Here is a 27,668-nt window from a genome sequence, read left to right as displayed (position 1 = left end):
GGGGTACAGTACTGCTCATCTAGAGTCTGAGGACGGGTAGATCTCAAGCTCCCTGGTCAAAGTAAGCAAGGTAAAGAGCAACCAAGGAAGATGTCTGATGTTGCCCTCTGGGCTCTGCACGAATGTGCACACTCACACACACATAAACAGGTGTGTGCCTGCCTACACAGAGATAAATAACAAACTAAATAAAAAAAGGGAATTGAGATAATTTATCTCTAATTTATTCTCAACTACTAGCCTCCCTAATTTCCTTTGGGGGAAAAAAAAAACAAATTGTAACACTGTCTTTCAAAAAAGTGTCTTAAGGGCCATAGACTGGGCTCAGTGGTTAAGAGTACTGGCTGCTCTTCAAAGGACCCAGGTTCCATTCACAGAACCCACATGGCAGATAACAACTATCCTTAACTTCAGTTCCATGGGATCCAACGCCCTCTTCTGACCCCCAAGAGTACTGCACACATGTGGGGTACAGACATACATGCAGACAAGACACACACATGAAATAAAAAGAAACAACCCTTTTTAAAAAGAATGTGTTGTAAATATAATTTTTGTTAGTGTTTATTAAAAACTGTATAACCTCAGGCAGAATTTATTACGCTACAGAGGTGGTTGGGTTATCATCAATCTTTAGGTTTTATGACAATCCAGGGTCCCTCTTCGTAATTATAGTACGAAGTAAATATTTATGTCCATTTTATAGGATGCGGAAAGCAGTCTGGTATTTCACATCACTGTGGACATTTACGGCTGCTGCTCCCTTTGTGACGCACAGCTGGTCACTGCCTTGATTCAGATGTCACTGAGTCATTTGTCTGGAACTCCGTTTATAGTTGCTGTGTGGCCATTTTGGAGCGATGCCTTCCATCTCAGAGATCATTTGTGAAATCATTATTAGCAGAAGTGGGGTGCTCCGGAATGCCAGGCGTGCCCAGATTCCCATTGAAGCTGGGATTTGGGAAATCATGTTTTCTCAGAAAGGGTTTTAACAGTGCGTCAGAATTTTCAGAGACTGGGGAAGGAGCTCAGTTAGTAAGTGCTGGCTGAACAGTGAGGATGGGTTTGATCCCCAGAATCCTCAGGTAACAAGAACTGGGTGTAGTAATGAGCACATGTAATCCAGGCACCGGAGAGGGAGAGGTGGGAGGATCCCTGGGCTCGCTGGCCAGTCGGTCTAGCCTAATTGGTCAGTAAAATGCCAGTGAAGAGACCCTGCACCAAGACAAAACAACAACAAAAACAAACAAATACCAGGGTGGGAAGCCCTTGAGGAGTGATCCCTGAGAGTGTCCTCTGGCCTCTATGTGCATGCCCACACGTGAATGTGCACACATGCACACATAGAAAGCACGTGTGTACGCGCACACGCACATAAACACACACACACACACACACACACACACACACACACACACACACACACACACTGGGCTACCTGTCAGCCTCTGTGCCATCCTTCTGCGTTCCCTAAAGCTGCACATGTGCTTTGGTCAGAGGACAAGGGACAGCAAGGACCAGGACCCACCCTTACTGGTTTCCAAAGTCCTCATCCTAGGTCTCGATGGCATGATCCCAGCCCTCAATGGTCTTGTCCTTTCTCCTTCTCTCAGCCCTAAAGCTTCTGGGCCCAGTTCTTGGTGAGGCTGTGAGGTCTGGTACCTGGTCCCTACCTTCCTTACCTTGTGGCTGTGAGCAAGTCACCTCAGCTTCCTCAGCTGTAAAGCAGGGGGCGAATGTCTCCTCTGTGGCATTGTGACGTTGTATGAGAGCGATTTGTGACCTGCCGAGCCCCGCATGGCTCTTATGCCCAGAGCTCAACCATGGGGTCAGCAGACAGACCACTAAGTGTATCCATTTCTCTCAGAACCCTCATCCTGTCAGCCTGGTGTGGAGGTTCACACCTGCTGGCTCAGCAGTCAGGAGGCCGAGACAGGAGGATTGCTGGACATGCCCCATCTGCCTGGACTACACATAGCGTCCCAGACCAGTCTGGGGTACAGTGTGAGACTGTTCTCAAAACAAAATAAAATATAACAGTGGAAAACAGCAAAATCCAGGCTCCATGGAAGGAGACTCACTCATGTTTCAGAAGGTGAAGCTGTAAACCATGCAGAAGTTCACTCTCTCCCCAGCTGCTGCCATGCTCCTGGAGGATGATGGGATACTGCCCGACCTCCTGGAAAGGAGCCAGGCTGGGCTACTGAGTGGCTGCTACCTGGGGTTAGGAGCCCAGCAGCTCTGGGATGGGTCCACAGTGGGAAGGGGAGCAGAGTGCGTCTTAAAAACCTTTCTCCTCTCTGTCCCCAGGGGTGCCTGCCCCAGCCTTTCCTAAATGGACCCCTGGCCTCCTGAACTGGCCTGTTATGTGGGTCAGTGTCCCTGGCCAGGCCCAGAAGAGAAGAAGGACTCCATGCTGGACCCTTCACTTTCTCCCAGGCCCAACACCGACTAAGCAGGAGGACACCAACCCCTGCTCTCCATTTTGCTGTATAAAGGTTCCCAGTGGGCAGTTACTATTCAGAACCCCACAACCACAGGGAATTGTGGGTGCCTCAGTCAGGCAACCCAGACTATGTAATTGTTCACTTTTGCTCTTCTGGGTCGTCCTGGGTCTCTGACCCTCTGGGCACACATACCCATCTTGTACCCACCCCCGTGCCCATCTCCTGTCCTCTGAGAGGCCCTGGCACCCAGGCTGGGACCTGCCTGTGCAAGGCTTTGAGGCACATGAGGCGCATGGCTTCCTCTCCTTACCTTCCCCCAGCTTTCTGTTCCCTGCAGCCCCCACAGGCTCCACAGACCTTCTACAGACCCACCCCCAGCAAGAGGGACTTGCTCTGCATCCCTTCACTATCCAAATTCAAGGAGGAGGAAGGGGAGGAGGAGGAGGAGGAAAGGGGGCAAGAGGAAGAAGAAGAGGAAGGGGAGGCAGAGGGGAAAGGATTGTAGGAGGAGGAGGAAGGGGGAGGGGAGAAGAGAGAAGGAAGCTTGGCAAAGCTTGCCTGGTGGGGAGGAGGGAGGAGGGGGGCCCTCCTGGGCCCAGAGCAGAAGTCCCCGGTGCGCTGTGGCTGCCTTGCGGTTCCAGCCCGAGGCTCCTGCAAGCACACTGTGGTTGGGCATGATAACCGGCGAGGCGATTCGGAGAATTTCAGAAGGTTTCGTAATAAAAGGTGACAGCACAAAAGCCGGTGATAACAAGACGCTGGGGCTCGGTGCCAAGCAGCTGGGCAACGGGAACGGCAAGGGCTCACCAGGGCAGACTCGGGGAGGGGAGAAAACCCACTCCTTTCGTGGCAAGGGAACCAAAATGGAGGCTTCCTCGTTGGCTTTGGAGCAGAGACAGGGAGTGGGCTTGGAAGGACTCACTTGCTCGTGTCAGGGGTGAGGCTGTGAGGAGAATAGAGATGAGCCAGGTCCACCCCTTTCTGGGCAAGCCAAGTCTGCTCAGGGATTTCACACATACCCCTAGGCCCAGGCCACCGCCCACAAGGGTCAGCCTTTGCAGGTCCCAACAGCTATCCCCTCCGTTCTCCCTTGTTATCAATGTCCCATGGCCCTGGTCAAGAAGGTAGGTGAGGAGGGCAGCACCCTGGTCGGTGGCTGGGAGGGATAGCCTGGAGGGACCTAGGACAGACATTCATGGACACTCCGTGGCTGTGGGGCACACCTTCCCTCAACAGTTCACAGTGGAAGCCTGCCTTGCCCAGGCGCCATCTTGTCTCCCAGGAGCATCCTTCTTCATGCTTCACGGGCTGGGCCATCCCTCCAGGTGTTTCGTGTGTGCCACACCCCCAGCTGTGGTGGCTCAGTGCCTTTACACATGCCTAAGCCCTACTCAGAATGAGTGTCCCTTTACTTTCTGCCTTGGAGACCCTGTTCAAATCATGTCTGTGTGTCTGTCTCTTCTGAGCAGACTCCTGGGCGCTATGGCAAGACTCACCTCCAGCTTCTCCAGCAGGCTGACCATGTGGCATCTGCTTAGCCCACATCCCCATTGAAAGCAGGTATTCTGCCTTCTGCTTCCCATCCAGGTTCTAGGGAGGGGAGCCAGGTCTTAATTTACCTCCTTGCCAAAGTGTAGCTTAGAATCAGGCATTCTGTGTATGTGGATGGGTGAAATTCATGTTTTTCTATGAAGTGAACCCAAATGTCCCTATGCTGAAGGTTTTGTCTTTTTGGAGTAGTGAAAGCTTTATGGGGTAGGACCTAATGGAAGGAAGTAGTCACTAGGGGCATGTCTTTGGGGGGTATGTGTTGTCTCTAGCCCTTCCTTTCTCTCTCCCTCTGCTTTCTGGATGCCATGGGGTGAGCTGTTCTGCTTACTATTCCTCTCCACCATGATGCTATGCCTCATCACAAACCCACAGTGATGGGGCCAAACAACCACAGGCTGAAGTCCCAGAAACCGTGAGCTAGATTACAACTTGCCTCCTGTAAGTTACGTCACATATTTTCTTAAGGTGACATAAACCTAACAAAGAAGATGGGTAGATCAATGGACAGATGGATGCATGCAGACCTACCTACCTACCTACCTGCTAGGATGGCTGGGTGGATGGATGAGTAGATGGTTAGATACAAGGTTGGTTAGATGGGTGAATGGATGGATGGTTTGATACATGTATATGTGCTTTCAGTGTGATGGGTAGTATATGGATATATAGATAGACAGACAGATACATACATGCATACATACATACATACATACATACATAATTGGATATATGCATGTCTGTATAGATGAGGTGGGTGGATGGGTGGGTGGATGAATAGTTTGATGCATGTATACCTGCCTTCCAGTGTGATGGGTAGTGTATGAATACATACATACATAAATACATAATTGGATATGTGCATATCTGTATGTATGTGGTGGGTAGAGGGTGGATGATAGGATGGATGGGTGTGTGAGTGAGTGGATGGTTGGCAGATGGATGCATTGGTGGAATGGTAGGTGTGTTGGTGGATGGATGGATGGATGGATGGATGGGATAAAGGCGGGCTCTGGTCAGGTAAGGGTCCCAGGAAACCTCCAGGCAGAGTAAGAACTTTACAGGCCCACCACCACAATTCAGGTCCAGCAAAGGAAGGGCTATAGATAAGACTTGTCCCTTGGGCATGTGTGTCCCCTCAGGTGGGAGGTCTGGGGTCTTACTGTCTAACAGAAAGCCTCTGCTTTGCCTTTTGTGTGTGAGGCCCTGGCAAGGTTTCTCCCCCATCCTCAGACTTCCAAAGCTTGGGCCCTAAACAACTGCTTGATCCCTGTGAAGAAGTTTGGACCTCAGACCTAGAAGGTGTCCTGGGAACCCAATTTTCTCCTTAGAAATATACCAAAAGACGCCAGCTCCTCCCATTGGCATGCCTCCCCACCTCTAGCCTGCTGTACTCAGAAACAGAAGACGGAGGGCTTGATCCCAAATCAGACTCCTCTCTGGGAATTCCCCCAGGCCTCCCCGCTTTAAACCCTCTCACCACCTGCAATCACACCAGTGCCCACCCCCGGGAGGACACGCCCCCTCCAAAAGCAAAAGCACAGGCACCTGCCAATCACAACAGACACCAGGCACAAGGCAGAGCTGATGCAGGGCCAAGGAAGAGACCAGGGGCTGACAGGAACTGGTTTGAAACAGGCCTAACTGGGCTCTGTTTGGCTCTGACCCACTCAGGAAATGAGTGGTTCAACCTGGTGCACCAGAGCCCCCGTAGGCCATCTGGAAGCCTGACTCTTCCAAGGCTGATCTACTGCTGAGCAGATAGAAGCCCACCATACAGCCCCGTCTTGGTCCCACACAGGCCCCCAGAGACACTCATCAACAAGCAGACCATGACTTCCTGGCCCCTCAGCTAAGTCCGGGGAGACTTCAGCACCTGTCTTTCTCTGACGCATGATGGTTTCTAGAGAATTCTGTGTTCTCTCTGGTCTCCCTCAGAGAACCATTATGCCCTCCCTCCTAGACGGTTCCGTTTCCTCCATCCTCTCTACACTCCCTCCTTGGGGCATCTGCTGTGCCTCAGAAGCAAATGTCTACCTCTCACACCTACCGTGTGAATGAATATAGGGTGTCCACCATGGAGAGCTCGGGACTTGGGGCTAGACACCAGGAGTTTCAAATCCCAGCTCTGCCAAGGATCAGCTGACTGTGCCCGGGGCACCCACGCTGACCTGGGTGATGCTCCTATTCCTCTTGGTGCCGTGGGCCCAATGGTGGCCACCACTTCCCAGGACCGTCCAGAAGGCTGAACGAAAGGGAATGAAAGGCCATGTGCACAGCACCTCACACTGGCGGACAGGAAGTGATTTCTCCACAAAAACAGTGGTTCTCTACACACACACATACACACACACACACACACACACACACACATATATATATACACACATACACACACACATATACACACACATATACACACACACATACACACACACACATATACACACACACATACACACACACACATACACACACACACACATACACACACACATACACACACACATATACACACACACATACACACACATATACACACACATACACACACACACACACACACACACACACACACACACACACACACACGCTCCACACCCCTCAGGAACTATTGTATCAATCATTCCTCTGGGTCCTGTCTGTATCATCTGTGGGACACTTGGCACTATGGTGTCACCCACGTCTGCTCCCGGACAGGTCAGGGAAAGTGCTAGTGAGTTTTCAGAACAGACTCTGTCCCTGCAGCCCACCACCTGGGCCCAGATGTGCTGGAGGGATGAGGGGAGTGAGCCTTTCTACATGGCCAAGGGCTCTGCTGGGAAACAGAAAGTTTGAAGCAAGAGCTGCCAGGAGAACCCCACAGAGGACTGGATACAGAAACAGAAGCTCCAGGGAGGGGAAGCCCAGGGGTTAATCTGAAATGTCCCTCGTGGGCTCTGGTATGAAGTGTTTGGCCCCAGTTGGTGACGCTATTTGAGAGGTTCTGGAAACTGTAGGGGTTCCACCCCCTAGGAGGACAGACCACTGAAGGTAGGTCCTCAGGCTATCTTGTCCAGGGCAGCCTCTACTTGTCTCTCTGCTTCCTGTCTACCATGAGGTAAGCCGCCTCTGCTCCACTCTCCTGCTCCCGTGATTCTCAGCCTTGCCATGGGTCCGGATCAATGAGACAAGGACTGTGAGCTGAAACCACAGAAACTAGGAGCCAAAGTAAGTCCTTCCTCTCTTACTTACACAGTTCATGGTGGGCCTTTTGTCATTAAAAAAAAAAAAAAAAAAAAGTTATACAACCAGAGGGCTGGTGGCTGCCCACACAGTGAGCATACTAAATGCCCTTGAGCCGTGTGCACTTTAAAATGGCTCACTGAGTATCACATGGCGTCACCTCATGCCTCAACAAAAAGTTCAGAAACAGAATAATTAAAGCTCAGGCCTAAAGGGGATGCACCTTCCATAGCTTGTCAGAACCAAGCACAGGTGCATGCAAGGAGGGAGCTCATGAGGTCCTCGGGCAGGTGGCAACGTCGTGATGAGCGTGGGTCAGAGGCTGCACAAGGGTCACAGCTCTTGTATGACCCTTGGACTTCCACTTGTGCATTAGTGATTTTCCACACTCACGGAAGAGCAAAGCTCAGACTGGCGAGGTCAGCACAGCATGGAAAGAGAAACTTCCTCGTGATCCCCAGGTGTAGAGCAGACCCCTAAGAGCACCTTGCGGCCATCAGCTCATGCCCTGGTAGGCCATTTTAACACGCTGCCATGCTGGCTTGATTCCACACCGTAAACCTTTGTGTCGGTGGTGCTGGGGAACGAGGCAACCTATGAAATGCACATGTGACTCAAGCCCTCTCACACGGCGCTACACCCCAGCAAGCACTGGTTTTTCTGGAACCATCTGAAGATGGCTTTAGACCCCACACCTCATCTTCAGTTCCTCAGGATGCATCCATCTGCAGAACGTTCGCCGGTTTGAGCCTGACCACAGTACCCATGATCCCTTCAGCCTCAAGCCCAGGCTCCTCCTGTTCCTCTCCCTCCAAGACTTGTTTCATAGGTTTGTCTGCTTGGTTGATTTCTTTGTCCTTTGGTTTTATTGGGGTCCTCTGAGTTTCCCCCACAGCTTGTAGATTTGGGGCTCCCTTAACCTCGAATTGCTTCCGCTGTAAGCTGGCTCTTTGGCACAGTCCACCTCCTAAGGCTGTGTCTCAGATCATACCTTGGGTTTGCTGGACGATTTTGTCTCCGTAGCAGTCAGCCCATACTTTGTTCCTATAAATCGTGTGATCTGAAAGCCAGCACTGAAAGCATTAAGAGAGGAGTGGGGTCTTTTCTTTTAAACAGGAAATTACTTATGTAAATTTATTTTATTTTTAATTGATTCATAATAATTATACACATTTATAAGATCAGGAGTAATATTTCAATTCATGCATACATTAGGTGGTTTTTTTTATTTATTAATTCTTCTTTTTAAAAATGTCTTATTTGAATCTCTTTTAGAAAATCTTGACTTCTGTTTTGGCTTAAATGTAAAATACCTCCTCCCCACAGACCCCGCAGCACGTGGTCCCCAACTGGTGGCGCTGTTTTGGGGTGTCATGTAGCCTTTAAGAGCTAGGGCTTGGCTGGGTGACCTGGGTCACTTGAGGTGGGCTGGGCACAGCCTGGATCTGGATCTGATCCAGTTCTCTCTGCTTCCTGACCCAGTCACCATGTGAGCAGCCCCGTCATACACTCCTCTGTCTTCTCTGCCTGGCCTTCCACCCTCCCACGGATACAGCACAGAACCCTCAGAACTGAACCAAAACACACTCTGGAACCTCGTGGTGCAGAGGCAGTGAGTCGGAGGCCAGTTCTGAAAAGCACCTGACGCTGTTCCCGGTGTGTTTACCATTGGTTAGCCATATTTAGAAACGTGAGCAAAGCTCACAGCTTCTTTGCAGTTTTTAAGAATGTGTGTGTGTGTGTGTGTGTGTGTGTGTGTGCTGCAGATGTGCAGTCCCCACAGAGGCCAGAAGAGGGAGTGGTACCCCAGAGTTTCAGGAGGCTGTGAGCCATGGGTCCTCCAGAAGCATTCACAGGCACCAAGCATCTCTCCAGCCCTTTGCGTTTTCATTAGTTCTTAGACCATTTCCCACCACAGATGCACGGGCAGGGTATTTTCACCCAAGATTATTTAAATAAGGTTTTATTTTTCCTTCTTGCTTTGTGACCAGGCTCTCTAATAATTTATAATTTGGTCTGTGTGTTCCTGTTAGTGCATAACTTGGCATTTTCCTCTTTCCTAATTTTCATTTAATTTGATTAATTTTTTGAACTACATGTAAATCATGTACAAATTATGTACGAATGATTCAGAACACAAAACTGCATTACAATTCCTGCCTAAAGACGTTTCACTGCCATGGCACTGTTTCCTGCCCCCACCACCGTTCCCTGGTTCGTTCTCTCTGTGTTTCTTTAGACGTGTGTCACTTGTGGGCATGAGCATGCGTACATGTGCATGAACACAACCCGCGTTCCACATCTTCCTCATAGAATTTATGTGAAGGATGATGGTAGGGGCTGAAGTCTCAGAGGAAAAAACAGGGTTTGGTTTTGATGTTTCAAAAATATTTTAAAATCATTTGTGTCTGTGTGTCCACGTGTGAGTTCGGGCACATGACTGCAGGTACCCTCGGAGACCAGAAGCACAAGACCCTTGGAGCTGGAGTACATGTGGTCCATGACTGCTGAGCCATCTCTCTGGCTCCTGTTTTTATTTTTTACGTGAGACAGGGTCTGATGTAACCCAGGCTAACCTCAAGTTCTCAATACAGCTGATGATGATCTTGAACTGATCTTCCTGCCTCTACCTCTGGGGTGCTGGGGTTATAGCCACATGCCTCTACCCCTGGGGTGCTGGAGTTATAGCCACATGCCATCACATCCAGCTTGAGAAGCAGTTTTAACTTTTAAATTTAAAATGTATAAATGTGTGCGTGGATGTGCGTGCATTTCCATGTGGATGAAGGTCCCCTGCCATAGAGCAAAGGTGAGGTCAAAGGGCAACCTCAGCTGTCAGTCTTCACCTCATCATACAACATGGTAAATTCTAAATCAAATAAAGACCCAAATATACGAAACAAAGCAGAAGAACATTTGAAAAATAATTTCTAAACCCCTTAGATCTTCCTGTGCAATTCAAAAAGTCCCAGAGCCTACAACGAAAAGACAAAATTCCTCAAAAAACAAATTAAAATAGACTCTTGGGGGCTCCAGTTCCTCAGCTCCCAGGAGTTTATCTACGAGAGGTCAGAGGACGTGTCCACAAAAAGATGTGTGCAGTGTTCATAGCAGCCATGTTCCTAAGAACATGGAGACAACCTGTCTGTCCACCAGTGAGGGAACCAATATGTACAAGGTAAAAATGGACAACTAGTAAGTGGGTCAACTGTCCAGCAGCTTCCAGCTCCAGAGCCACGCCCCCAAGTCCAGAGCCACGCCCCCAAGCCCAGAGTCACGCCCCCATGCCCAGAGCCACGCCCCCAAGCCCAACTCAGGCCTCAAGCCCAGGGCCACGCCCCCATGCCCAGAGCCACCATGCCACCAGCCTACGTTTGCAGTTGTTGAAGCTTCTCATACATTAGCCTAGAACTTAGGCCAGTCCCGGGATACTAGATGATTAGGACACATCACACAATGTAAACACCAGGCCAATGGTTGTCACATTGTGTCATTTAGGAAACAATGACAACAAGTCTGTACCTGTTATATATTTTGGTTTTCTTCTCTCTCTCTCTCTATCTCTCTCTCTCTCTCTCTCTCTCTCTCTCTCTCTCTCTCTCTCTCTCTCTACCTCTCTCTCTCTCTCTCTCTCTCTCTCTCTCTACCTCTCTCTCTCTCTCTCTCTCTCTTTCAAAACAGGCTTTCTCCGGGTAGATCTGGCTGTCCTGGAACTCACTCTGTAGACCAGGCTGGCCCTCGAACTCACAGACTTCCACCTGCCTCTGCCTCCCGAGTGCTGGGATTAAAGGCGTGCACCACCACCACCTGGCCTCATACCTTTAAGCTGCAAGGCTGACAATGTACTCACATGGTAGAATACTGTCCAGCTGTCCTAAGAAACAAACTGTAGCATGCATGTATGGCAGGCTCCCAAAACAACACATTGGACAAAAGGAAGCAACATAAAAGAGCTTATCTGTGTGATTCCATTAAAGGAAGTCCAGGAAGAAACACGTCTCATCTCCAGTGACAGAGCTCAGAGCGGCGGCTGCCAGTGGAGGCTGGAGGCATTGACTGGACCCAAGGGAACCCTCAGGAGTAATGAAGATGCCTCGTGTCTTCATTTGGGTGATGGGCCTCCACATTTATCACAACTCTTCAGACTGTACAGTAAAGCTCTCCGTCTCTGCCTGATGTGAGTCGCAGCACGTGGATGATAATGTGCAGCTGTCTAACAAATGAAGAAGGATATTTGCCTTCACATGTCAGCTGGGAAGTGCAGGGGAGAAGATTCCCCCACCCCAAGCTGGCTGGCCAAAGTTAAAAGGATTAGCGTTACCAGATATTGGCAAGAAGTCAAGGAAGCAATCGTTTGCTTGCCCTGCACAGGCAGAGGTTGCTCAAAGGTGACTTGGCAGGAGCTATCAAGGCTTAGACGCACATGACCTCTGCTCCAGCACTATGACTTCTGGAAACAGAAGGTGATTTTAAACCCCAGCATTCCCGTGCTATAAAACAAACCGGGTCTGTGTGTGCCAAGGTAATCAGCATGCCGTTAGGGCAACAAGAGCAACACAGGACAATGGATAGTTTAGTGCATGTCACACAAAGAAAAAAGATCTCAGTGCATTTACACACACATGTAAATATGCAGAGAGCGAACAGGAGAACGTACTTCAAGTGTTGCTATGGTTACTCCTGGGGAGGGGAGTTCAGGTATTTGGTAAAGGAAGAGTTTCTTCTGTTGCACTGCACATTCTCGGAGTTTCTCAATAATTACATTCTTGTGTTCTCGGTGTGTATGTGCATGCATGTGTATGAGTGCACACACAGGTGTGCATGCACCAACATGCATATGGAGGCCAAAGGTCAAGGATCAGTGTCTTCCTCTGTCATTCTCCTCTTCGTGTTTTTGAGGCAGGGTCTCTCACCTAACCAGGAGCCCCCTGATTCAGATAGACTAGCTGTCCGGAGCGCCCGCGGGATCCTCCTGTCTCTGCCTCCCTTGCATTAGGGTTCAAGCACAGACCGCCACACCCAGCTTTTTCCATAGGTTCTGAGGATCCAGGTTCATGTCTTTGTGCTTGCAGGGTGAGCACTTTGCTGAGCAGGCCATCTCTCCAGCCTGTTCTTAGTGTGATGTTTCTAACGGTTTTGACAAAGTCTCCGCTGCTAGTTCAGCTCATGTTAGGGAATCATTGTACAAGTGTTTGCTCAGCACCAGGCCGACAGGCAGTGCTGTAGGAGGCACAGAAGAGACCACAGAAGCCTGCCTCGCTCCAGTCCCTGTGCCTCACGGTGATCATCCCACACTCAGTCCCGAAATGCTCAGGAAATGCACGTGACTGCCAGGTGTGGGTGCTGGCCTGTGTTCTGGTGGGCAGTGGTGGCAGGGTGTTCTTCGTCCTCAACATTAGTCACACACACACACACACACACACACACACACACACACACACGGGTCTTGTTCTTATCCCAGAACCCAGGAGCCAGGTGTGTTCTGAAGATGAGAGGTGCTGGGATTTAACAGGTGTGACTGTGACGAACCTGCGTGTTACAGAACACTTCCGGCAAGGTGGTGGGGGCGGCCCCTGCAATCACACATACGGCATTTCTGGAGCCACGTGCTCAATATTCCTTCTGAACTCCAGGGCTCTGAATAGCTACGGGTCAGCCACAGTGATCCGCGGCTGCTAAATGTGCTTGTGAGAAGCTGATAAGGTCAACTTTTTTGACTCTGAGAGCTCTGGGCTCAGAAATGGTGGATGAGGTGTGGTCCCTTAGAAAGTCTGACCCTGTGAAAGCCGTGTCAGGTGATAGTGTGGCGCTCTAAGTCATTCTGCCCTGCGGTAGGTGAGCACTCAGGGAGCAGAGCCTTCCTTCAGGGAACCCAGTGTCAGGGACTGAGCCTGAAAGCTACCGAACAGTTTCCCATCATCTTCGACAGTCTTCATGGAGATGAAGCAGCCGTGGGGCTGGCAGGATGGTTCAGTGGGAAAAGGCACTTGCCGCCAAGTCTGATGACCTGAGTTCAATCCTCTATATGTACATGGTGAACTGAGAGAATTAACCCCTACAAGTTGCCCTCTGACCTCCACACACCCACCATGGCATGTACATGTACACACACACACACACACACACACACACACACACACACACACACACACACACACACACACCATGATTTTTTTTTTCTAAAGAAGCCTACTTCTCCAGTTGCTGGCATTTGTTTCCAGTTTCAACTCACTTTAAAGAAATGTCAAGGGGACAGAGTCCCGCACCCTAGCCACACACCCACATGCATCCAGGATGCATCAGGGAACGAGCAAGGGCAGCCGGCATGAAGAGTCTAAATCTGCAACTGAACCTCAGTTTCAGAGCAGCAAGTGCTATGGGACTGAATTTCCTACCACAATTCTGTGAGCCTGGGGTTTGAATTGACACCAGCCCTGGGTCAAGGCAAACCATCCAGGTTGGTGGTGCCCCCTGGTGGCTGGGAGAAGCAACTGCAAACCCCATCTGGAGAGAGGAGAAGCCTGAAGTCATCCAGTCTGTAGGGAGAAGCAACAGAAGGCTGCCTACTCTCAGAGGAGAGCATTCTGACCAAACCATTCTTTACAGTGGAGCTGTCCTGTGCCTCATGGGAGACTCAGCAGCAGATTGCCTCCTTAAAGTCCCTCTTCAATCAAGGCATCTCAAAATGTCCCCTAGAGGGAAAAATTGCCACCCATCGAAAGCCACTGACTGAGATCCTCAGAAACTTGCATATAGCAATAGTGGGGCCACGTATAGAACAATTATGTGTCAAATGATTAAAGAAGCAAAAGCTGGAATAGAAAAAAAATAGCAAAGGAACAAGAGACTACCAAAAGTTACAGGCAGAAGCTTACATTCAGGCAGGCTTCTGGAAATGAAAAATATCATCAGTGGACATTAGACATGGATAAAGAAGGAATTAACAAATTAGAAGGCAGCTCTGAAGGAATCACATCAAATGCATAAGGAAAGCAAAAAAATAAAAATAAAAATGTAATAGGTTAAAAGGTAAGGACTCTGTGGTAGAATATGTCAAAAATGACTACTGAGATCTCCAAAGAAAAGAACAAACAGAATGGGAAGGGAAGGTATCTGAAAAGATAATGTCAAAGAGACACTCTTGGATTCTCACAGGCAGGAGGAACAGAGGATGCCGGGAGGGACGGAAGTGCTGCTTGCTGTGAGTTGGATGTAGAAAAGCAGAAGACTGACTATGTAGGACTTCACATGAGAGTGGGTGCCCATCCAACCCAGCACAGCACAGCAGCTGGGACCACCGAGTCCCACAAAGCACTTCACCATGGGAGCAGCTGGCTGGAGCCTGACCTTGGGGAACAGCCTCTTCCAGTGCTGAGCCAAGAGACCTTGATATGAGGCCCGTGTTCTACAGAGCAGTTCAGGGGGCTCTCTGGGGGTAGATTCAGGAAGGCAGCGGGGAATAAGGCAGTGTTCTAAGCAGGGAGACGTATGAAGAAAAGCCTGGGCAATGCTGAGGATAGTGCACCAAGGACCAGATCAGGGAGATCAGGCCAGATCGGGGAGATCAAGGCAGCTGTCATAACCTGATGGGTGGACAGGGAGGCCATGCCAGGAAGGAAGGCCCCCGGAGCAATACGCACGAAGGCTAGCCATTGACAAACCGCAACTTGCAGGGTGAAACTGGTTTCTTGCCTGTTTTTGTAAATAAGCTCTACTGGAACACAGCCATGCTCATCTATCCAGATTCTTGAAGTGTGAATGATCCAGGGGTGGGGCAACGATTTTGAGGGCTGTAAAAATTCAACGTAAGTGAGATGCTTCAGAGTACACAGCCACCAGAAACTGACTCAAAGTCAGTCATACAGTGAATCTGAGGTGTTGCCAATAGATAGCACTCTGCTGTGTTACCTCGAACAACATCATGGAAGCCTCAGGGAACATGGAACGTGCTTACCTTACAGCGCACATGCCATGGTCTCACTCACCATGCAACACTAAGGGACGCTGTCTGAGACGCTTCGGCTCAGCTCTGAGGCCCGTGAGTCACGAGTGACGGTGTTTCTACTGTGCACAATGTTTTCCGCTCTTCCAGAAGCGCGATGCTTTAATGACAGGAAATGAAAACGTTTAGTGTTTCCCCACCACCGTGTCTTAGCACGTATCAGATTAGTGTGTCTTCGGATTAGATTGTTTTCAAATGTTTAATTTTCCAAATTGCTCTTTGAGTTGCTGACTTCAGTTACATGAAAAAAATATCAAGAATATTTTGACTTGGGTGAGGGCAGAACTTCCGGGTTTCTGAAACAGCCCTGAGCATGTTCCTGCTGTTTTTGGTTTTTTTTTTTTTCATTATGTAGTTACACAAAGTGGTCCCCTCATTATTGGTGATTATAAAATCAAAATATCAATGAACTCTGAAAAACAGTAAAGATGGTCTGCATCTTGTATACCAAATATTCTGCCAAGGTTTGGCTCATTGTAGAATGAACAAGGACGTCCAGCCCATTAGGTAGCAATTATTATTATTATTAGCCTTTAATAAATGAAGAGTTGTTTTAAAGCTATTTTCCTTGTGACATATTATCAGTAAATACTTAATCTGTATACCTATGTTATAGACCAGTATATGTGGAGGGCCCACACAAACTGCTTGGTAGGAAAAGGGGTTCAGAGCAGAAAAATTTTGAGAAGATATAGTTGTTACCTGCCATTGATGCTATTTTCATCTGTGAAGAGATTAAAATGGTTTCCTGAGAAGCCACGTGTCCCATGAAGCCTGTGACATGTGTCCTCCAATTCCCCACCCCTGCCATTGAAGAAGTCCTGGGCAGGGACAAGCAGCCAATGTCAACTCTCAGCCAGCAGCCAAGAGTAGAGGAAAGGCCTGTGGTGGCTGAAGGGTATTTAAAGGAGAGGGCCTGCCTGGCCGGGGCGAGTTCCTGCTGCATCCTGTCTGGGATGGCTACCAACTTCATTGGACCTGGAATCAACTAAGAGACATACCTCCAGAAGGATGAAGATCTCTCCTGGGAGTATTAAGTTTCTGGGGAGACCCTCCCCAAGAGTCAGCAGCACCTTCCCGCAGTGGGCCAGATGTAAAGAGATCTGAGAGGAGAGCACAACTGATTTTGCCTGTCTGCCTTCACTGCCTGCTGGGCAGTGCATCTACTCTGCCCCTGCTGCCCTCTGTCCTTTGTTCATGTATGGATCCAGCCTCTTGGGCCTTCCAACACGGACTAAAGACAAGCGGTTCTCCAGCAGTCTTCCATGGCTTTAGTTCTAGACTGAGACATCCAGCTTTGTGGACTGAGCAGCACCAGGCTCTCAGCTTCCCCAGTATGCAGAAGCCACTGTTGGGCTGCCCAGCCTCTGCTGTGTAAGCCAATCCACTGAGTCCCCTCTGTGATTCACATTCCTTCTATTGGTTTTGTCCCTGTAGCGATCCCGAATACCCCATCCCTTCACCCAAGTGATCACTGTTAGTTCTTATAGCCAAGAAGCTGAGACTAGGCCCATTTCAGAGATAAGGAAAATGGCTCTCACAAGGTTGCCTCGTTCTTCAGGGGAGAGCTGGGATTTCATTTCAAGTCAGGCAGACTCCAAAGTCATTGCTCTTGCCTCTACCCTTCACTATTTAAGTAGGAAGGGACAGCCCCGAGCCAGTGGGCTGGCTACACTGTGTCACAGCAGGCCCTGGCCCAGACCACGGAGAAGGTCAAGACTTTACACCCCTGAGAACTGGTCCAGGGGCCAATGCTGATCTACAGGCCCTGTCTCTGGCCCGGGCTCCTTCATCCTTTCCTCCCAACAGTGGCTTTACCATGTCCTCCTCCTGTGTGTCTCCCGAGCCATGGGCTCTGCCAAGAATACTATCATGCCATCTCCCTGCAGCCTCATCTCTCCATCAGGCGCTCGAGGCAGTTGGGCGATACCATCTCCACATTTGTGATAAAAACGCAGGGCTTGGCAGCCTATGGGTACCACCCACGCCACAAGAGATGACCCAGTTGATCTGCTGTGACATTGCCACACAGCTTCTTGCTCTGGCCCCAGCAGAGCTCTTTCTACTCCCAGCCAGGCTCCGGGGCCACATCTGACTCATCACGGTTCCCTTCTGATAGCCAGCATGAGGGCTTCACCCAGGGAACCCACACTGCTTCAGCTTTGTGGCCACACTTCTCCTTGTAACTCCCCAGAGAGGCCCCGTGTGTCTATGAGGAACTGTAAGCAGCTGCCTCTGGGCTGAGAAACCCCGAGTAAGAGGTCAGGAAAGGCGTGACTTCTGCCTGTGGCCTGGGCTCTCCACAGCGAGGGACACGGTGTGAATCTACCCGGCAGATCCCACGGAAGGGACTTTTCCTCCAGCTCCCCACACATCAGAGGTCCACCACAGAGGCTCAGCCCACAGTGTTTCTGGTGACCACGTGTCAATGCAGGCGGGCCCCTTTCCGGAAGAAGAGGGGGCCTGTGGCCCTGAGGCCTGTGCTCTACAACAGGACACTACACTGTCCTGCTCTCCTGCCTCGGGAAACAGCCAGCTCCACAGCGCACACAGAGCTCTGGGGTCAGCTGCCCTGATGCTGAGGGGAGACGAGAATGGGGAACACCTGCCAGTGGTACCCAGTCTGCTAGTGCCCGTCACGGCCCCACTTGGCGTGGCCGCAGCGTTTGCCGTCCTGGGAATCTAGAGGGAAAAGAATCTGGAGGGCGCAACATAAGTAAGATTTCGTGAACATCTGCCATGCCAAGGTCCTGGACACAGCACGGCAGGACAGAGTTGTGGTGCTGGCCCTTTAGGAATCCCAGGTCAGCTACTCTGCCTATCTGCCTATTGATAACATGGAATTAAGCATCATCAACCTCTCCATGTAGTTAGTGTGTACGTAGGGACTTCATTCTCTTGAGACAAGGTGTCTCCCTGATACTGGAGCTAAGGTGGCAACCAGCAAGCTCCAGCCATCCTCCTCCTGTCTCTACCTCCTGCAGTGCCTGGGTTACAGGTCTGCATAAGGGGCCACATCTAGGTTCATATGTGAGAGCAGGGGATTTGAACTCAAGTCGTCATGCTTGCTCGGCATGTGCGTTTACCCACTGAGCCTTCCCCGCCCCTCCTTAAAGGGATCAGAGGAGGCCGTTTCTATAAAGAACTCGAATAGTTAGCGCCTGGCACACCAGGATTGAAATTGTGTGAGTAAATTATCTTTATAAATATTATACTCTTATTTGTGGCGAAAACGGAAGCTCTAAGGACAGTGACCTGCCTAAGGTCACGATTATAAAATGACAACAGGGTCAGGCGATGGTGGTGCACGCCTTTAGTTCCAGCACGCAGAAGGCAGAGGCAGGCGGATCTCTGTAAGTTCGAGGCCAGCCTGGTCTACAGAGCGAGATCCAGGACAGCTAGGGCTACACAGAGAAATCCTGTCTTGAAAAACACAAACAAACAAAAAACTAATAACAAAAATGACGACAGGATTCATAGTTCTAGCTGATGTTACTACCCCTATTCTAAGAGTTCACGAGAATTAGGACAGAAAACAAACAAAAAACTTGGGATCCTTGAGCCTGAGGGAGGAAGGGGCTTTGAGGGGAGATAGTTCTAGGCCAGAAGAGAAGCCCAGCCTTGAATATGAGCAATACCAACAAATGATTAGGGGTGGTAGGGAGAGACAAACAAACCAGCCCTCAGCCTCTTCCTGGGCTCAGGGCCATTGAGCCATCAAAGAACCCTGACAGCGGATAAATACAAAGGCCCTTGTTGCCACCAGGACAGACACCAGGAACGCTGGCACCTAAGTGTAGTCCTGCACCTTATGGTGGAGAGCCTAGAGCTGACTCCCAGCACAAAGCAGGCCCAGCCTCTGGGACCTGAAGGAAATTCCCAGGCTCCCAGAGGCCTCACTTCCCAGCTGCCCAGCTCAGGTGACAGACCCTGCTCCTTGGCAGTTGTACAGGACCGAGAGCAGAGGGTTCCGGGCTCTGAAGTGGAGCCCGGGTCACCAGGGCAGGGCTGGGGTAAGCACATCCCCGGGACCTCTGCTCAGCACTGCATTCTCACGCTCTTGCCCAAGTCTGACTCCAGCTCTCCGATAGCCAGATGCCACGACAGGATTCTCCTGAACATCCCTCAGGGCCCCAGGGCCTGATCAAGAAACGTGCAGCCTGAACATTGCTGAAGAGACAGCTTCTGGTGTCTCTGTTCTGGGGACCAATAAGCACAGGAACCCTGCCTGCCTCTGGGAGCAGTGTACTCAGCAACTGGGGCCACAGCTTTCAGATGCATGGAGCCTTAGCCACTGATCCTGCTGATGTTTCAGAAATAAAATTTTAGTGTGCTGGTGATGGTGGTGGTGGTGGTGGTGGTGGTGGTGGTGATGTGTGTGTGTGTGTGTATGTGTGTGTGTGTGTGTTGGCAGGCATACATGGGAATATCAGAGGACAACTCTCAGGAGTCCACTCTCTCCTTCCACCGCAGGATCTGAGGCCCAAACTCAGGGCCTCATGCTTGCCCAGCAAACACTTTCCCTGGCTGAGCTGTCTCCCTGGCCCTGATCTTACTTTTGAACCATTTTGTGGAGAACAGAACCTTCTTGACCAGGGGCTTTTGGCCTAATGACTGCATCCACACATGCTCAAGTTAAAAAAAAAAAACCAGCAGGCAGGGATAAGAGAAGGATGAAGAGACAGGGTGGGAAAGGGGGTGCCCCCAGAATCCAGTACTTTCCTACCAAAATCTTCCTCACTTCTGGGGTTCCTGAGCAAATCCACTATAGCCCCAGTAGGCTGGGCTGCGACAAAAATCCATTTCGTCGTTCCAAGGCACATCAGACAGGCATGGATGGGTGGGTGGTTTGGGAGGGGTAAGTTCCCGCGGCCTTCTAGAATCATCTTTGGATTCCATAATTGTTGGCTCTGAAAATGTCAGAGGCTCAGAGAGGCACCGAGGCAGCTGTTTGGATGACGGGCAGCCGTGAAGGGAGTCAAGGCCTTCATTACTCTAGGGACGGGAGCCGCAGAAAGAGACAGCTGAATGAAAAGGTGCTGTCAGGAGCTAATCGTGTGGAGGGCAGCTCATGCAGGGATGCTTTCTTTCTGTCCCCTCCCTCCTCCTCAATCGGGAGCTCCTGGCCAGCCCTGCAGTTTCTGTGGCCTGAGGACCAGCCCTCCTGGGCTCACAGGAGACACAGCGAGGGCCCTTTTGCACAGGCTGCCTCCATAGATCTCCTGCTGGCTGCCTGGGCCATCCATCCCTCGTCCCTCCACACTGAGTCTGTTCCTTTGGCTGTTTCACACTTCCCAGCAGGATGGAAACTGTGGCTCTGAGAGGATGATGAACTCACATGTACTTTAAAAAAAAAAAAAAAACACTTTATTCTTACATTTACTTATCTATCGATCTACCTATCTATCTATTTATATTTGGAAGAGGGGTGTTACATGCATGCCATGGCACATGTTTGGAGACAGGGAGGGCATCTTGAGAGGGCAGGTTCTCTCCTTCCCCCACATGGGTCCTGGGTATCCAACTCAAGTCATCAGGGCTTGGTGGCACACGCCTTGACCTGCTGAGTCATCTCCCCAGCCCCATGTGTATTTTTCCATACTATTATGTTTGACCAAGGCAGTCCCCGACTGAGAAGAAGGGTTTATCTTAAGAGAGTATTTTCTTTGACAAGTAACTTTGAATTCCTCTTTCAAGGCGGCCTTTGCTCTGGGTGTCGTTAGGATTTCCAGAGAAGGGGCTGCTGCTCGTGTCAGAGGGGAGATCTGAGGCAGGCAATGAGGGTTCAGAGCCAGCCTGCACAGCCTTCTTCTGGTCTGGCTTTCCTAAACATGGTGCTTGCAGCCATGAGGGTCTCTGCAGGCTGCCCACCTAGACATGGTGCTCTGCAGCCATGAGCGTCTCTGCAGGCTCACCCACCTCCCGATCCCTCCGCCTCCTCTTCAGCCCCCACATGTCGCCCAGCATAGCTTGCCCAGACTCAGCAGGGATGGCCCCTCTGCAGCCAGCCACTCCCCCTACCTCTGAGCGGAGTCAGGAACTACTGCCACCCACAGGCTCAAACACGACAATCCAGAAGGGTCTCAGGGCAAAGCAGACCTCTCCCCAGTGTGTGTGGGTACCCCACCACCCACGGGAGCCGAGCCAGAGCTGTGTTGCAATGATGATGTTGGCCCCACAAGACAGAAGGGGGTACACAGCAGTGCACTGACCCGGTGGGAGGCATTGGAAGGGCTCTGGGAAAGATCGCACCATCTCAAATGAGCCGGTTCCTGGGACAGCCTGCCCGCTGTCACTGAGAGGCAGTGCTGTGAGCTTCATGTACCTGTCTCTCCCAGACAGCTCACAGCTTTCCTAGTGGATGGCTTTCCCCACTGGAGGAAATCAGGAGGCTGTGAAGGGTCCCTGAGCTGGAGCCGATGAAGGACTCTGTCCTGCAAGCAGTAAACTCAATCTGCACAGATGGGTGAGGGGTGGAGAGAGCCGTGGCTCATAGTGACAGACGGGCTCAGGAGCTGCCGCAAGAATCCGAGCTGCTGAGCTGGGCTCTGATCGCCCAGGGACCAGGTCCAGCTGGGGACACAGGGCAAGTCCACAGCTCTGCTTCTGTTTCTAGATTTGCCACTAGCAGGCTGGACCAGCTCTGGTCATCACCTCTCAGGGCCCAAAGCCTGATTTATGTGGAAGGAGGAAGAGGCAGAAGGGGAAACGGAAGTCACCACAGGCTCCGCTCATCGTAGGAGGTGGGTGCTGTGTGTGCGCCACTTTGCACACTCCACCTTCCATCCTCAGGGCAGTCAGGGTCAAGCCTTTGTTATAGAAAGGAGGAAGAGGTCACAGTGTCACACAGCGACAGAGCTGGACCACCAGCGAGCAGAGCAATATCCACCAATGGCCGTGACACAGCTGAGCCGAGAGGCTGGAGAGACGGCGAAGTCAGCCAAGTGTTTGCCTTACGCGCAAGCACAAGGACCTGAATCCAGTCCCCAGAACCCATGCTCAAAAGAATAATAATAGTAAGGACCCATGGGCATGCCTCGGCAAGTGGAAGCACGTGACACGCAAGCCAACAATCTGAATTTGAACCTGGAGCCCATGGTGGAGAGAGAGAATTCACTCTTGAAAAGCTGTCCTCTGACTGCCACACAAATGACATGGCTCACACACACACACACACACACACACACACACACACACACACACACACAAACTGAAGAAGTTTGTTCTGCTTTGTGTTTAAGCCCAAGGTGGTAGAGGTGTGTGTTTTCAATCTCGATCCTGGGAAGATGGAAACAGGCAGGTGTTTAGGGCTCACTGGCCAGCCAGTTTAGCCTAATGGGTAAGGTAAGCTCCAGGGCAACGAGACTCTGTCTCCAAAGGGGGGCAGGCTATGCCTGAGGACTGACATTAGAGGTTGTTTTCTGGCCTCCGGATACAATGCACACATGAATGTGTGTGCATGTACAACCACACACACATGCCTTTGTATACATGCACACACACACACACACACACACACACACATACACACACACACGGGCACACATACACATTACTATTTTAAACTTCACAAAAACCATTACAGTGACACTATTGTCTCCATTTTACATATAGGGAAACAATGCCCACCCACTGTCAGCTGCCCAGACATCTTTACTCTTCACGTCACAGGACTGTCATGAGGACCAGTGGTTCTGGAGCAGAAAGTGCTTCCACACACCCGGCATGGCCCCCTATGAAAGGAAGAGCTCTACAGCTGGGCTGTGACCTCCTGATTGTCAGGAGGAGCGACCACAAGGCCACAGCTGTGATAGCACCAGGCCTGCCATCTGCATCCCTGTGTTGCCGAGCTGGTCACTTGGTCGAGCTTTATCTGCGCAAAGGTCTGGTGGCAGCAGTGGACAGCTAGCCTCTGCCCATGCGCTGAAAGGCCAGGAATGGGGTAGGCTTGATTTATGGTCTCTGTGTCCCCATAGAGCTGGGGTAAGGGGCTTCAGAGGTTCGAAGAGCAGCTGGGAGGGATTCTGGACATGTATGGGTTAGGGGTCAGGGCTAGATTATCATCAAGTGTGGAATGGATACTGAAAAAGGTCAACAGACAGAAGATAAAATGTACAACAAAAGTGTGTGCTCTCAGCATCGGCAAGTGAAACCTAGGGTTCCTGTATGTGTGTCTGCACATGTCCCCTAGAGGGGTGACAAGCTGTGTACAAAGTGGGGGAGGAAGGAGGTGATTAAGGATTTAGCACTACCAGAGAGTTCAGTGGGAGTCACTCTGTGGTGATATATTGTGTACCCTAATAAACTTGCCTGAGGATTAGAGGACAGAGTCAGACACTAATTTAGACATAGAGATCAGGCAGTGGTGGCACACACCCTTAATCCTATCACTCAGGAGGCAGAGATCTGCCACACTGAAAACAGACCAGGAGTGGTGACACACACCTTTAATCTTATCACTTGGGAGGCAGATATCTGGCTGGATCTCTGTGAGTTCAAGACCACACTGGGGATTGATGCAGTATAAGAGAGAAACAGAGCCAGGCAGTGGTGGCACACACCTTTAATCCCAGCACTTGAGATCTCATGCCTTTGCTTGGGAAGCATATACACCTTTAATCCCAGGAAGTAATATGGCAGGGCAGAGAAAGGTATATAAGGCATGAGGAAACAGGAACTCACTCTCTTTAGGTTGAGGATTTTGTAGACGTAAGAACTAGTGGCTGGCTGTTCTGCTTCTCTGATCTTTCAGCTTTCACCCTGATATCTGGCTCTGGGTTTTTTATTAAAAGACCATGTAAGATTCAAACAACATCACACCACACAAGAAACCAAGTTTAGGGAAATGCTTGTCACTGTAATAATGGCTTTGTTGGAGGCCCCAGTGACAGAGCAGGGGGCTTCAGATTCATGCCCAAATTCCCAAGATCCCCAAGGGTTTGGCCCTAAAATCCCATCTTTTTCAATGTTCCTTCCTGGCCAGGGCCCAGGGCTAGTTGCTGTCAGATGCAAGGCCCAGTTCTGGCCAGGGACTCCCATACTGCCTCAGCATCTACGTCTTCCATCTTCTCCCTGACCCTTCTCTCCCATTCTCTGTGGACTCTAGGCTCCAGGACATAGGAGGAAACTGAGGAGAATTGAACTCAAGGGTCCTCGGCTCTCTGGTCTGTAAAAGGGAGCTTGTTTATTATTTTACAGCAGTGGTTCTCACCCTATGAGTCATGAACTCTTTGGGGCTGAGTGACCCTTTCACAGGGTTTTCATTGGAAACACGGATATTTACATTACAATCCATAGAAGTAGCAAAATTATAGTAAGGAAGTAGCAACAAAATAATCTGATGGTTGGGGGTGGGTAACCACACACGCGGAACTGTGCTAAAGGGTCGCCTCGTTAGGAAGGTTGGGAAGCACTGTTTTGCAGGGTGTGTGGCTGGGACAGGGCAATGTTCAGACAGTGCTGAACGCAGTGGTGACTGGCCCCCAGCAGAGCTCAGCAAACTTTGGCTGCATTTATAAACTGTTATAAAGTACTTGGCAGTGGCAGAGACACTCCACAAATAAGTGCCACACAAGTGTAAATAATTATTAATTATTATGATGAGTAATCACGGTTATTGTCGATGATAAACGTGAGAAAAGCTACCCAAACACCAGCTTCCCCACTCAATCTGTCTACAGACAGACATCGCGCCTCAACCACAGATATTCATTCTGGAACCCGGAAAGGAAGCTGGCCACAGCAGACGGATGGGGGTCACTGCCCCTGCATTCCCTCAGGCAGCCCCACCCAGGTAGGTGGCACTCAACCAAATCCATCCCTGCTGGATGTTCAGGTTGTTCATGACCAGTGTCTATTCTGCATTGCTCCTTTGCCTGTGGAATGCTAAATATTTCCGATACTAGCTGAACAAGGTACCTGTGGTTTCCTCGAGTCTGGGTCCATGTACGAGAAAGCCAACCTGATTTTGGAGTGACCTGGAAGTATTTGGTCCTGCCCCTAGAACTGCTTCTGATATGAAGGCAGATGGAGAAGGAGGGATCTATATTTGGTCTGCAACTCATATATATATATATATATATATATATATATATATATATATATATATATATATATATATATATAATATATATATATATATATTATATATATATATTATATATATATATTATATATATATAATTTGTGTGTTCTGCGTGCATGTATGTATGTCCTGGTGCCTGCAGGTAAAAGGGGGCGAGGGCGGGCATTCAGTACCCTGGAACTGGAGTTACAGGTGGTTGTGAGCTACCATATAGGTGCTTAGAATCAAACTCAGGTCCTCTACAAGAGCAGCAAGTGCTCTTAACCACTGAGCCACCCAGCTGCTGATTCTACAACTCTTACCACCATGTAGAACAAGGACCCCCAGAGCCACGTTCAGCATCCAGCATTAAAAGTGCTCATTCCAGCCAGGCATGGTGGCACCCACCTTTAATCCTAACACTCAAGAGGCAGAGGCAGGTGGATCTGAGTTCAAGGCCAGCCTGGTCTTACAGAGTGAGTTCCAGGACAGCCAGGGCTACACAGACAGATCTTGTCTAGAACTCTTCCCACAAAAAAGTGCTCAGTGCACATCTGGATGGATGGGTAAGCAGGAGGGATGGTATTCACCGTGTCTCCTTATTTCCTGCATCTGAAGCTGTGGTCACCGGCCTGCCCTGTAGCTAGGTTGCCATGTTCAGGGCCCCTATTCCCTTATCCAGTCATCAGGGCCAGGTATCAGACCAAAGTACATCTAGGGGATTGCCCCTCTATTCAAGAGTCCACTGAAATTATCCCAACTCCCCAACCAAGGCTGCTCCCTTAACCCTTCCCACAGTCCTACCCAGAGAAAAACCCTTGCAATGTTTCCCCTCTTTTCCTCCGCCTGGTTCGTCTGCATTTGATCCTAGGTGGCAAGGTATAAGATGATGGGCATGGCCCTGCTCTGGGAATTAGAAGTGTCCAAGGAGTTTCTCCGTGGCTGTCATCCTGCCTTCTGATCAATGTGAAAAGCTACAGAGCCTGTGTCTGCAAATAAGGAAGAAAGGAGGTGGGAAGGGAGAGAAGAAGGGAAGGAAGGATGAGGGGAAGGAGGAGGAGAGGGAGGGAGGGAGGGAGAGAGGGAGGGAGGGAAGAAAGGAGAGAGGGAAGGAGGGAGGGAGGGAGGCAGGGAGGGGCGAATATGGGTCTTAAGTTTCCATAGGGATCATCTAACCTGTGGCTGTGTCCTGCTTTGAAGGAGGCCTTTTCCTGGAATATTCTGGATGTGTTTACAAGAATGCCCCGGCTGGAGATTGACACAGCATTTTCCCACCATCTATGGGAGCAGAATGACTGTGACCTGCCACTCAGGGCCGTGGGATCAGGAATAGCTGACCTGTGACATCTTTCCTAAAGGGTGACATTGTGTGTGTGTGAGAATTTGTGTGTATGTGAGACAGTGTGTGTGTGTGTGTGTGTGTGTGTGTGTGTGTGTGTGTGTGTGTGTGTCTACCTTCCAGTCTCTGGTGCTACCGTGAGATGCTGTGTGCCTGGCATGGATCCTGCACAGGGCCCCCCCTCCACTCCACACAGTGAGCATCACGACCTGCCTGGCCTGAGTCCTAAACCCTGAGTGTCATCTGGTAGACGTATGATTCTGATTGTCCTAAGGGTCTTCATCATCCAGAAGCCCTGTCTGGGTGTCTTGGAACTCTTGGTCTCTGCCTCCCAGAAAGCCGCTTAACCCCTGGTGTGTCCTCAGCCTAGGGTTCAGAGCTCAGGGGCAGACACTTCCACCCTTGGGAAAGCCTTGAAGGCCCCAGCGCCCCAAGCACGTGCCTGGATATTCACAGCCCTGCGCTCTGGCAGGATGCTGACCCTTCCTGCTGAGGGGCTCTTTCCCTCGCTGATTCTCACAGGAGAAGGCGACGACCCTGCCACTGGAATGGCCTTCCAATCTCCTCATCTCCCCCGACGCCATCACTCAGGGAAACACAGCTAATTTTAAAATGGCTGCTCTCGTGATGGACGAGATTAATGGATCTTGAAGAGCAGCCAGTGTACCAACTGCTCCTGCAGCCATGATGAAAGCTAATAATGTAGAAAATTCTGCCAATTCCTTTAATTCATGAATATTTAAGCCTGTGAAAAATCTGTCAGATTATATCATTTTTTCCTGGTGATTTTCCGCCTAAGTACATTCATGGCGGCTTGCCAGGTGCTCAAGAAACTTCAGCGGGAGTAAAATCATTCTTGTTGTTGTTGGTTCCGAGGGCCGTCATCTTACCTTTCTTTGCTGGATTTATCCCCCATCTCTGGGCAGGAATCGGGTCCGCTGAGATTCTCAGCGACAGCCTCAGCATTTGTATCTCAGCAGGCTTGGATTCTTCTCCTAACCTAAGGCTGGCAGAGCCCTTCAAGATCATAGCTCATGGTTTTCA

The 27,668-nt window shown here is 50.3% G+C and overlaps 1 long non-coding RNA gene across 1 annotated transcript; it reads right to left on the bottom strand.

Annotated features, from left to right (window-relative positions):
* Positions 1 to 535: 535 nt before the first annotated feature.
* On the bottom strand, positions 536 to 4,300 carry LOC121830868 (uncharacterized). Its single transcript, XR_013052769.1, has 3 exons — positions 3,944 to 4,300; positions 1,683 to 3,390; positions 536 to 1,215 (listed from the first exon to the last, which is right to left on the bottom strand). It is a non-coding gene; the product is annotated as an uncharacterized LOC121830868 (long non-coding RNA).
* Between the last annotated feature and the right edge of the window lie 23,368 nt (positions 4,301 to 27,668).

The sequence above is a fragment of the Peromyscus maniculatus genome, chromosome 7 (assembly GCF_049852395.1).
Source record: "Peromyscus maniculatus bairdii isolate BWxNUB_F1_BW_parent chromosome 7, HU_Pman_BW_mat_3.1, whole genome shotgun sequence".
Lineage (NCBI taxonomy): Eukaryota > Metazoa > Chordata > Mammalia > Rodentia > Cricetidae > Peromyscus > Peromyscus maniculatus.
Note: the sequence above shows the minus strand (reverse complement) of the source record. Positions and strands in the feature narration are given on the sequence as shown.